Source organism: Humulus lupulus, chromosome 3 (genome assembly GCF_963169125.1).
Source record: "Humulus lupulus chromosome 3, drHumLupu1.1, whole genome shotgun sequence".
In the NCBI taxonomy this organism is placed as follows: domain Eukaryota; kingdom Viridiplantae; phylum Streptophyta; class Magnoliopsida; order Rosales; family Cannabaceae; genus Humulus; species Humulus lupulus.
In genome coordinates, this window is record NC_084795.1 from 265,418,012 (window position 1) to 265,432,114 (window position 14,103).

A 14,103-nucleotide genomic window follows, 5' to 3' on the forward strand; every position below is an offset into this window, starting at 1 on the left:
TCGAACACGTCAATAAAAGACCCATCCCAACCATCTTCTCCGCGCGACGACAAGAAACTCATATTTGTCGTATATCAAATGATCATCTCAACGAGTAGATCATGATGGTACCGCTCTTGAGCATAAATGACTAGCAATGTCACCGAAAAAATCTTCCAAAGCTCTTAATATACCCACAAACTCGTAAGAAAATGTCGGCAATATAGGCGCAGTGGGTGGCTGGGTTTTGTTCCTCTCGAAAAGCTTGATCTAACGGTGCCACCCTTGAGGTCCATGGTGGCCAGAGTTGGCTGAAAAAGGCAGTTGAAAGTATCGCCGACGTCACCTTTGACAAGTCCATGCGACGAAGTCCGGCGACGTTTGGTGACAAAACTTGAATTGAAACTTCGTCGGCAACTCCTCATTCTAGCTGTACGATGCATGTACAGAAACTCTACTCCAGTCTGCTACGGTGGTCGTTACATGTGAGAAAAAGAAATAAGCAATGTTATATTATTTTTTAAAAACGGTAGGAAAAAAACAACATTATTGTAAATTAGATGGGTCAAGGCATTTTTTGAATTAAGATGTTAAAAAAGGTGTCATATGTAAATTTTCATTTCTTTTCTTAATCTACTCATACTGTTTTATTTAATATATTTGAAAGAATTTATTTAAATAAATATAATTATTATTTCAATTAATGAATTTATTTTAAAACCATTTAAGGAAATTACATAAAAAAAAATTGTTATTACAATAATTAATTTTATTGAATAATCAATATGTAATACAACAGTTTGGAGAAAACAAAAATCATCAAACTAAACAAATTTTTTGTCCACTAAAAAAGCATGCATATGAGACGAATATAGATTAGGGATAGCCCATAAAACTAGAGAATAAACTTGTAACATCCTCTAATAAAAATTATCCTAACTCATTAAAAGGCAAGAATCAAATTAATCAAATAGAGAATGTAAAGATCTCTGTGAAGGACTCGGGTTCAACAACATGAATAAAAAGACTCGGAAGCAATATGAAGAGGAAGACCTAAAAAAAAGAACATGAAGAAGAAGACCAAGAAAGAACACCCTATCAAGAGCCACCATAAGTACTACACACTTTGATTGAATGATCGAAAAAGAACCTACAAACAAAAACATCATAAGAAAGTAAGTTCAGAAGAATAAAGGAAAATAACATATGAAATGAAAAAAGATAAAATAAATATAAATATATAGTAAAGAAAAAGTTTTGAAAATCGAAGGGACATCTCCATACCAATAGAAGCACTAAAAAATATATTTATCACCAATATCTTAAATTTTACAAAACTTCTGTATGGGTACCGAAAAATTTCTTTGCTTGGGTCTTTTTCTTAGTGCAAATAGTAAGCAAAATAAATCAAGCGTTAGATCTCAAATTTATAACAAATGTTTATTTGGATCTTTATGTTTTAGCTTAACTCCACAATGGACCATCTCTTTTTAAAAAAAATATTTTTGGACGGTTAAAAATATTCTATTGAATATGAATTTTATCAAATATAATTTTATACAGGTCGATGTACATTGGAGATCCACAAATTTCTCAAATTGATTACAAAATAAATAAAATTTGAGGGCAAAATATTTTGACAAAATTTAGATCTAGATGAGTATTTTTAATTATTTGACAAAACATATAATCCAAAAATATATTTTTTAAAACAAAGAATCTATTATGGAATTAAGCTTAAACACAAATAATCAAAATGGTATAGACCATTAACAATAGTATATTTTTCGTCTCTATTGTAATATTATTATAGGCTTATAAGGATGCCATACATATAATCTCAATATATGTGAACCCAAAAAGAAAAAGTGTTTTGATGTATAATATATATTTACAGATAATGACACATTCCTCATCGTAATTACAACACAACATTGACGAAAATCTCATATACTCTTAGCCCTGCAACTGCAAGTACGATATCCAAACTAATCTAATTACACTGAATTAATTTAATCCAATATAACTGTATTTGATTTGATTAGATTTGAATAATTGGATTGGATCGAATAGTAGATAACATTGTCAAAATCCAATTAAAAAATGTTCTAATCCAATTACATATTATATATATATATTAAAAAATATTTAATTATTTATATTTCTTTTAATACATTATTATTGGCTAACTACTAGTCTTCTCCTATACACTTCCACATCTAATAATTGGAGAAGACACTAAAAATACGCATCTATTATCTTATTTCTCTCTCATTTTCAATACTACTTCAAGCTTTTAATTGAATTAAACTTGTAATGTTGATAACTTTATGTAGTTTAAACCTATACGAATAGTGTTGTTTAGTTTTAACTTATTTTTTTTTATATTTTTAAGTTGATATTAAAAATCAACTTCCAACTCAGTTTCGAAAAAAAAAAATAGGTTCCAACTCGAAATCCAACCTTTAATTGAATTGGATTAGTACAAAAATGTTGGATTGGATCGGATGTTGATTAACGCCCAAAATGTGACATCCACTAGCAGTGGTTGTAGTATAAATTGACAGTGGATTACACAAGGAGTTAACTAAGAACAAAAATATTAGTAAAAAATAAACACAAAAAGTTAGTGGAAAGTAAGGGAAATTGATTTATAATTTTTGTTTTGTGAATTTGATGGTAAAATAAAGCAAATAGAAATAAGATGTAATCCAAAATTAGAGAATAGAAATGTATCAAGTGTCACTATATGCATTGTTTAGCTATTTAGATATTTTATTCATAAAATTTACACAAACAAATAGTTCACATCCCAACTAATTATTTGGAGGATTTAACATTAAAGTGCATGCTTCTTTCACAAAAATATATTTGAGCAAATATGTTATTACTTTGGAAGCAATATATTAATCTTATGAAAAATCTAAGAATGACACTATACCATTAGGCCATAATGCAATAAAAGATTGAACATAAAACTAAACATTAATATTATTTATACTAACTTTAAATACATAGAAAAAGTATGACTAATTTTATATGTAATATTAGCAACAATAAGTAAAGATGAAGAAGATGATGGAAGCATATAAATACTCAAATGTATAAAATTTAAAGACACATATATTGAATCAAAAATATAAATAACATCACTTTGCATATGGGATCATCCCTAACCTTTAAGGAAGATTATGCCACTATGCACATCATTCTCACAAAATTTCTAAAAAGAAATATGAGAAAAAAAGTGAGAGGAAATTTTGCTATAATTTTTCTACTCCAAAATTTTCACCCAAATAGCTAAAATGATAAAATGAGCTCCTATTTATAGAGTCTCAAAAGGGGTTAAAATACAATTTAACTAAGTTTGAGGTTTACAAAATAAAACTAAAATATTAATAATAAAATCTAATTTAAAAATCAAAATTATTATTATTAATATTAGTATTGTTGTTATGATTGTTATTCATGCATGCAGGTACATGGCGTGGGGTTTGGAGCTGCAGATGGCTCACGTGCAGACCGTGGAGCACACAAATGTAGCTGGAGCATCAGCTGATAAGCGCTGCAAGTGGCTGGCTAGTCATAAGGCGCCACTTGGTGCAGTTGTCAGGTACAGGGAGAGTTGGAGGCGCGGGCCAGGTCAAGCGGGAGCTAGGGCGCGCGGGTCGCTGGATCACGCAGGCAGGCAGGCGTAGGTCCAGGGCTCCAGGCGGGTCGCACGCGTCTGAGGATCTTGGACGCGTGGCGAGAGTTGGGGGAGCCATGTGGTGTGCTGGGGAGAGAGCAAAGGCAACATGCCTGGGTCTTTGGGCCTATTCCTGTTGGGTTTGGACAAAAAAAATGTCATTTTTTCGTCTTTCTTTTTCAGTTTTAATCCTTTCAATTCTTTTGCTTTTCTAAATGCCAAAAATGCAATTTATTCCTGAAAATTAAACATAAAATAAATTATAATTAATTTTTTCAAATAACAAAAATATATTGCAATAAATTCATGAAAATATTAATTAAAACTTAATTTATTGTAAACTTTAAAACTAATAAATTGACATTTTTGAGCACTAATCACCAACCCACAACTAGCTTACTGCTAGTCCCTTGTAATTCAAACGGAGAATAAAATTATCAAGTTGAATAATCAAGTCAAACCAAGCAAAATCATTTAAGCATTTTTCAAAATATCAACAAGAAAGCAGAAATTACTATCAGTTTTCGATTGATACCTACGACATTAAAATAAAAGTTGAGGGCCTTGATAGCCCAATAAGCTTAATGCTCGAGCTCAACAGGTAGATGACAGGCTTTTCAAAAGATAAGTCGATAGGGAGACATCCCAAGAGGGGATTTGAAAGCAGTGCGGTAAGCCCAAAGAGCGTCTAGAAGACGTGTAGACAAATATTTGCGATCGGGATTTACCGTCTTTTCCAGAATGTGTTTTATCTCCCTATTGGCTAACTCAGTTTGGCCATTAGTCTGTGGATGATAGGAGTTTGCAGCTTTATGAAGTACACCATACTTCTGCATAAGAGCTTCAAAAGATCTGTTGCAAAAGTGAATGCCTTGATCACTGATGATAGTGCGAGGAGTACCGAACCTTGATAACACATCTTCTTTCAATAATTTGACAATTGTAGCGTTATCATTGGTTTGACAGGGTACGACCTCAACCCATTTTGTAATGTCCTCCTAATCCAGGACCGTTATGATGTGTACTTTAAATAGTGTTAGACTTGCTAATCAAGTCATTTGGTTATAAATGTGTAACTAAGGTTAATGTCAATGGTTGGGGTTCAAAATTTTGGTCAAAAGGAAATATTGATTTTTCATTTAAAAGTTTAGTACATACATGGGATCCCAAAATGATACAAATAGATGTTTAAAAGGGTATATACAAGTCAAAAGTTATAACCAGTCGGCCTAAGCGGAAAAATAAGGGATACAACCCCAGTTCCTCTGAGATAATCCCAGTTATGGTGGTCGAGAGCTGCACATGTACACGCTGCCACTGAAGCTCTCCAACTCATGGCTGGTCCATCTTTTCTTTTACCTTATCTGCACCACATAGCACCCGTGAGCCAAGGCACAGTAAGAAAACTTAAACATGTGCATGAACAGTAATTACCGATTCCACATGCATATCTAGCATGCCCAACAGTGATAACCTACTCATGCATACATACAATTACAAAATGAATGACTATCATGTCATAGCGGGGCCCTTTGCCCTAAATAAATTATTAATAAGTCATACTGGGGCCCAGCGCCGTAGGATATGGGACTAATGAGTCACCCCAGGGGCCCGTGCCCTATCCTCTATATAACCAGCCGTAGAGTTGGCCCATCGTACCTGGCACTTTAATTTTCCACGACCATTGGGTCAGACAAGCGTATAATGCGCTCCTGATTAGGCTTAACCATATCGATCAGTGCTCAACACGCTATTGCCACCCTTGACTTATGAGCCAAGACTTTTCAATCAGATAATGCAAACAAACATACGCCTTTTAACAGTGTTCCCAAACACAGAGCATTCATGCATGCTTAATCAATTAATCACAGACATAATCATAATCATGTTCATTCTCAGGGGCCCGAGCCCTATTCATAATCACATTAAACAACCAGATAAACAGATAACCAGTTACTGATAAGCATACTTCAGATAATACAAGTATGCATACATATTAATCATACATCTCAGCTAATTAAATACAAACACAGTATTGACCATGTTCCTTAACGGGGTCGAGCCCTAACCACACAGATAATCACATTTAACACGTACTGGGTGCGGTTTTCTTACCTCAGGTCCGAGTGCAATGTATATTAAGAACGACCCTCGAGCACGATCCCAATTATGAGCCCCTAGCGATAATCTAGTCATAACCATAATAGAGAATCTCGTTAAAAACAAGCCAATAAAGGCTTCTGGACTGAGCCCTACCCTCCGAGATGTCAAATTCTACTAAATCGGGTAGTAGGATCGATCCTGAGCCCTTAGGTTTGAGTTTCCACACTCAAAACCTTCCCGGGGCTCAAAAGCCCTTCAAGCGCCGCTACCCAAGGCAAAAGAGTCGCGGCCCGCCTCAAGTCGGAGAGCCCAAGGGCTCTTCTCTGAACACACAAGCCGCGATGCGCCCCTACAAACGTCGTGACTCAAATTAAGGTTTAACTCCTCCTTCTTCTTCTCGTTCATGAGAGTCGCGGTGCCCCAAGAACAGGGCCATGACTCACCATGAAAATCCAGTTTTCCCCTTCGTTTCTTCAATCCAAATCTCACCAAAACCATGTCCAAACATAGCTAAATCCCAAAAACAAAGTTCCCAATCAACTCAACACCTGAATACCCACAAAACCCAAGTTACACTTGGCTAAGAACCTAATCAATTCTCCAAATTCAGATTGAGTTTCTAAAACTCTAAAACTTAACTAAAAACCAGAGAAACATAGAGATTTGAGGCTAGAAATCGTTACCTCAACTGCCCAAAATTGTAATGACCCAAATTCTCTAATAAGGTTTAGGACCTTAATTAGGAGGCTGGGAGGGCCATAATTGATTTATTATGTTATCAACATGATTATGTGTATTATATTATAATATGGTGATAAATGCATGCATATGCTTCCACTTTTCATTATAAGGGCATTTTGGTAATTTGGCCCGTTAAGGGCGTAATTGTGTATTTTCATGCATGTTGGTGAATTATGAATAAGACCACATCATAATGTGGATTTGTTCGTGTAACGCCCTGGTTACCCCAGAACAGTTACGGTGAACGGTGAACCAGAAATTTGACCCATTGCCTGAGTCCTTTGGTTAAAAACGTGATCTAAGTGTTATTAATAGGTTAAGGTGAAAACCAGTAAAAAGGAAAGGATATGTTTTATTGACACATAAAATTGTTCATGGGCCCACAAGAACATTTACAAGTTATTTACAACTCAAAAAGGTCATTTCTGTTCCAAAATTTCAAACCCCGCCGACCTAAGCGACAAAAATAGGGTAAACCCCCTAGTTCCTCTGAGAACTCCTTGGCCATGGTGGTCAAGCGGCCGCATATGTACACATCACCACCTAAGCTCTCCAATCAAGGCTGGGTGAGCTTTTCTTTCCCTTTACCTGCACCACGTAGCACCCATGAGCCAAAGCCCAGCAAGAAAACATTGCATTATATGTAAACATCATCAAATGATTATCATTATAATCACACAGAGCTCAAAGCTTGCAATCAGATGAGTGAATATCACTTGAGGTTTTGGTAAACCATACTGAGTGACTGACAAGCAGGTCACTAATTCAAATGGAAGAGTGGCTGCTGGGTAAGCCACTAGCCTTCAACAAATGAGAGACTGGTAGGTAAGTCTCTATTTTAACAAATGAGTGACTGATGGGTAAGCCACACAAGCGCTTATAGTATTCATCGAACTTGAGGTCGGTCTGGCATTAATGCTCTTTGAATCATTCAATGCAGAAAGTCGATTAGATCTAATCTTTATGGGCCTGTGTTGAACACACTAAGGCCATCCTGACTAGTGAGTCAGCGCAATGTGACCAGTGCCCAGTACCACTGCCGAACCTGACTAATGAGTCACAGCTTCACAGTTGATACTAGCATCTTTGCCAAATCTGACTAATGAGTCAGTACCATGAACAAGTGAGCAAGATTTGCTAAGTATTCCACAATCAATTCATGTCCACATTTATACAACCAACATGCCTCATGAATAATCATGCATGTCACATTTGGGGTGCAGTTTTCTTACCTCTGGTTCGAGCTAGAATGAATAAAAGAACGACCCTTGAGAACGATCAACCTTTTGGTCCTTTAGCGGTTACCTGGTCATAACCAATTATGGGATTCCATCAATAAAATGATCAACAAAGGGTTCCCAAACCAAAACCTAGCCTCCGAGACATCAAACACTACTAAACCGAGTAGTAGGATCGACCCCGAGACCTAAGGCTTGCATCCCCGAGCCAAAAAGCCACTTCTGGCCAAAAAGCCACTAAGGGCCGCGACCCTCCTTGGCCATGCCGCGGCCCGCCCCTCAAACAGAGGCGCCTAACTTCAGCATCCTTCAAGGGCCGCGGCCCTCCCTGGCCATGCCGCGACCCAACCTCCAGTTCAGCAATAACCCCTGTTTTTCTTCCCTTACGATTTCTCTTGGAACCAACCTTTCAAACCAAGTTTAAACACCACTCAAACCTCCAATACAACCCCTAAACTTGATCTATATCACTCCCTTAGCAAAACCCAAGATAAGCCCCAGTCAAAACTTCCATCAATTCCAACAATCAACCACAAAAACACAAGCTGAAAACTAACACCAAAACAGAGTATACTAGTAAACTAATGGCTGGAAACTTACCTCAAACTCAGGTTGTGATGCTCTTCAATGGTGGAACACTCTCCCAAACTCCCAAGGTCTACTTCCCAAGCTTGAATCCTCAACAAGATCACCAAAAATCACAAAGAAAATGGAAGAAGGAGAAGGTACGGGAAGCTCAAGAACTTGCTCTGTTTTTCTCATCAACTTACTGTTGAACTCAGTTTATATCTATCCTAGGGGTAAAAAGACCATTATACCCCTAGGTCATTTAAGGGTTACTAAAGGCTCCCAAGGGCATATTTGTCCTTTCCAACCTATCTCGTTAATCATGGTTAACGCTCTCCAATTCCCGCTATTCTCAATAACTCCAAACACCAATAATTCACATCCCGTTACCCTTTAATTCTCGGCAACGCTCTAATAATTAAAATCACCCCGAGACTCCTCCCGAACCTCGAACTTAACCTTGTTATGACCAGACCGCTAATTAACATACCATGGTCGTCTCATGCCGAAAAGCTCGAACAAACCCACATTATAATGTGGTCTCAACACATATCATCGACATGCATACAATTATAAAATTATACAATTATACCCTAAACGGGCCAAATTACCATCACACCCCTGTAAATAAACTTGTGGACCCACATGCATTCATTTAACATCATATTATAATATAATTCACATATACATGCATAATATCATTTAATGGCTTAATTAAACAAGTATAGTCCTCTCGGCCTACTATTCCTGCCATTAAACCACATCGGAGAATTCGGGGCATTACAGTTCGAGCCATTCGGCGTGAGACGATCTCAGAATACAAGTTATTGGTTTGGTCATAACAGGGTTAATTTCGGGGCTCGGGGTAATTTGGTGATTAGAACATTACTGGGAATTAAAGGGTAATTAGATATGATTTATTAGCATTTGAGAATATTGGGAATAACGGGAATCGAAGGGTGTTAATTATGATTAACAAGATAGGCGAGAAAGGAAGGTTTCACCCTTGGTGGCCTTAAGAGGATTTTAAATGACCTAGCGATATTTTGGTCTTTTGACCTTAAGGATTATATCAACTTGAGAATATATAGAAGGTTGTAGAAAACAGAGCAAACCTGTTCTGGTTGTAGCGCTGGGGCGCTAGGGGGGCAGCGCTACCCTGCTTTTCCTTATTCATATTTTGGGCACTTTTGAGGGTTTTTGGTTCAGGGTTTCAATTCCTAAGGTTCCGGATCGAATCTACTAACCGTTTGAGTACGATTCGAGGTCCCGGGAGTGAGTTTTAGGTCAAGAACCTTTTATTGTTGATTTCATTTATTGGATTCCATATTTGGTTATGACTAGGTGACCGCTAAGGGATCAAAGGATTGATCATTCTCAATGGTCATTCATTTGTTATTCTCTCGCTCGAACCAGAGGTAAGAAAACTGCACCCAATATGTGATGCATGAGAAACATGTGATTAAGGCATGACATGAATATTGAATATGAGATTGATCCGAGCTTGAGTCTCTGTGTTTGTGCATGATCATAATTATGCTAGTGATTGTTAAGTAAGCATGTTAAATGCCCTACATTTGGATATTTGACATATGATATATGTCTGGTTGCATTGCTTGTGTATGGCACTGACCCATGAGTCTGAAATCGTCAATGATGTCAGTATTAACTGTGAAGCTGTGACTCATTAGTCAAGTTCGGCAGTTGTACTGAGCACTGGTCGTATGATATTGCCTTAAGAATCAATAACGGTTTTAGCGTGTTTAACGCAAGCCGAAAAGATTAGATCTAATCGGCATAAGCATTGAATGACTCATCATGAGCATTAATGCCTGACCGACCTCAAGTTCGATGAAAACTAAAAGCGCTTGTCTAGCCCAATGGCTAGTCACTTAGAGCCAGGGCTAGAAGGCCCAGGTGACTACATCGTCACATGGCTATGGGTGTTGAGCCCACGTTAGTGACTCACTCATCAATCACTCATTTGATTAGGGATACACGCCCCAGCATGGTTATCAGAACCTCAAAGTATTAAATCACTCATCCGATTAGGGCTACACATCCCAGCATGGTTATTAGAACCTCAAGTGTTAATCACTCATCTGCTTAGGATTGACTTGATAGTCATCCATTCAGGAGGGCAGGATCCCCCATCATTATTTGAACTTATTTGCATGCATGAATAGGGTTGTTATTGCTAGGCATGCCTGTTATGATTTTGTAACATGTTATTACTGTTCATGAGCATATTGAGTTTTCTTGCTGAGCTTCGGCTCACGGGTGCTATGTGGTGCAGGTAAAGGCAAAAGAAAGCTGGACCATCCTTGAGTTGGAGAGCTTAGGTGACGATGTGTACATATGCGGTTGCTCGACCACCACGGCCGAGGGTTTAAAGAGGAACTAGGGTTAAACCCTATTTTGCCGATTAGGTCGGCTGGTTGTAAATCTTTTGTTGTAATTAACCTTTAAATTATATTTTTGGGATCCCAGTGTATACAGTAAACATTTTAGTGAAACGTTGTATCTTAACCAAAAAAATTAACCCTAAACCACTAATCATATTTAGTTACACAATTATGGCCAAATGACTCGATTATCTAGTTTAACACTATTTAAAATGCACACTGTAACGGTCCTTGGAGATTAGGGCGTTACAAAAATGATGTTAAGCTTTTACCCAAGCAATCCTGAGCTTAAGCTAGCTTCGATTCCTCCTAGATCGCAAGAAATTCCCAACGAATTGAGAGAGAGTGTTTGTTGAGTGTCGAGTGAATGTGTTTTGTGTTTCTATATTTGTGAGGTTACTTAGAGTTCAAGTAACTCTAAGTAAATCCCGAGGCTCGGGGTACCAAAAATGTCCCCGAGGGTAAAATGGTCAGAATCCTCGAAATTCCCTCCTAAATTCACTAACTTCGTACATATCCTCATTACCCGATATCCCGGCAATGCACTAAATACCCAAAATACCCCTTGACTCACCTCGAGTCGGGTATTTGGTCCCGTTGTGACTTTTCTGCTAACTTGCTCCCTAGGATAGCCTCATGTCAAGTAACCCAAATATATCCACATAATAATGTGGTCTCACACATATATCACATATATGCACATATATTCCAAATATACATGTAACAGGCCAAATTACGAAAATTGTCCTTCTAATAAAAAACTGGCCCACATGCATATATAATACACCTAAACATGCATATCTAGTCATATTATAATATAACTCATGTAATCATATGATGATTCACATATATATATATATATCAGATAAACACATATTTCATTATTAAATCACATAATTTGCCATCCTAGCCCCCTAATCAAGGCCCTAAGCCTTATTAGGTAATTTGGGACGTTACAACTATCCCCTCCTTACAGAAATTTCATCCTCGAAATTTTATTTGAACAGCTCGGGATACTGATCCCACATATCTGAATCTAGTTCCTAGGTCTCTTCCCCGACCTTGTTGTTCCTCCATAATACCCTAACCAAAGGTATAGTTTTGTTCCTCAGGACCTTGTCCTTCCTATCTAAAATATGAATTGGCTGCTCCTCATAGGATAAATTTGTCTTCAGTTCCAGATCCTCGTAACTCAACACATGAGTCCCATCTCATACATACTTCCTCAACATGGAAATATGAAATACATTGTGCACACTAGACATTGTTGGGGTAAGGCCAACCTATAGGCCACCTGAACGATCCTTTCTAGGATCTCAAATGGTCCAAAAAACCGAGGGCTCAACTTGCCCTTCTTCCCAAATCTATTCACCCATCTCAGTGGTAAAACCCTAAGGAAGCCATAGTCTCCCACTTAGAACTCCACGTTCCTTCGCTTTGGGTCTAAATAAATATTATGTCTATTGTGAGACGCGAGCATTCGAGCTGCAATCTTTTCAATAGCGTCCGTGGTCCTCCGAGTTACCTCAGGACCCAAATATTTCCTCTCACCCATCTCATCCCAGTGAACGGGCGATCTACACTTCCTACCATACAATATCTCATAAGGTGCCACTCAAATAGTTGATTGGTAGCTGTTATTATAGGAAAACTCTTTCAAAGGAAAATATTTACTCCAGGACCCTTCAAAGTCTAATACACATTGTAACGCCCTACTTCCTTAAAGCCATTACTAAGTGAGTTTAAAACGTGCAATTAACTCGCTAATCGAGGTTTAAGACAAAGGTGTAGTTAAACCTTAACAAAAGTCACATACTTTAAAAATATAACCATTCATTGAAAATTATAAGTGTTTAACATTTGGGATCCCAAAATACTGTTTAGAAATATTTACAACTCAAAATATAACTAAAGTCGGCTAAACGAAAAAAATTTAGGTTTAATACAAACATCTCCCAAAAATACCCCTAGCCGTGGCAGCCAGGCAGGCCAAACATGTACACATCGCCTCGCGCTCTCCTTACTCATGGTTGGTCAACTTTCCCCTTGCCCTTACCTACACCATAGAGCACCCGTGAGCCGAAGCCCAGCAAGAAAACTCACACAAGCAAATAATATATGCATATCAATCATTCAACATATAATCAAGCCACCAACAGGCTAAACACATACGGCCATGCCATCCCAGGTGCTTTACTAGGCCCTGGGTTCGCGGTCTACACCATGAGGATATTCCAGGTATCCTATAGGGTCTTGCCTTGGCAACTTGCACTCCGCATGCTAAACGCTGCTCCCGGCTCCTTGCCATATTCGGCCTTCGCCGTTCCCGGCCCTCGCCATTCTCGGCTCTTGCCGTTCATTCACACATGTATGCACACATAGCATAACTAAACAAATACTTAAACATCTATAAACATAATTAATGGGGCTACGCCCTGCAACACAATCATATAGGGTCGTGCCCTGCTCTACAGGTACAACAGTTTTCTTACCTGTGTCACGAGCTTTTCAAGCACCGATGTCCCGAGCACAGTCCCCTAGTCCAAGCCTCGCTGAAACCCTAGCCACAACGCATCCACAATATCCATCCATCAAGTTCTAATCCATTAAATAGCTTTGGATCATAATTCTAGTCTCTAGGACCTTGAATTCTATTAAGCCATTTCCCAACTAAATCCTCTGGCTAATAAGCTTTTAATCTTTCCTAGAATTGCTATGCCTCGATCCTTGCATGAATCCGAGTCCTAAAACTCGAGTTTCTTTCGAAAATGCGATTGGTGTCAAAAAGGGAACAAGAGAGAGAGAGAGAACATTCTAAACGTTCTTTTTTATTTTTGATAGGTTACTTTAAGCTTAAGTAACCTCAAGCAAATCCTAATGCTCGGGGTCCCGAAAATGCCCCCAGGGTAAAATAGTCAAAATTCCCATAATTCCCTCCTGATCTCACTAACTCCCAATTTATCCTCAAATTTTTATTTCCATTACCCAATATCCCGGTAATGTGCTAAATACCCAAAATACCCCTTGACTCACTCCAAGTCAAGTATGGATCCCGTTGTGACTTTCCCACTAGCTTGCTCCCTAGGATCGTCTCGTGCCGAGTAACCCAAACATACTCACATAATAATATGGTCCTACACATATATCACATATATGAAAAATATACCCAAAATGGACTAAATTATGAAAATTGCCCAATTAAACAGAAATGGGCCCACATGCATATTTAATACACCTAACACATGCATACCAAGTCATATTATAATATAACTCACATATTCACATAATGATACACATAAATATCATATAATCACATAATTCCATAATTTGCCATCCTGGCCCCCTAATCAAGGCCCTAAGCCTTATTAGGAAATTTGGGACG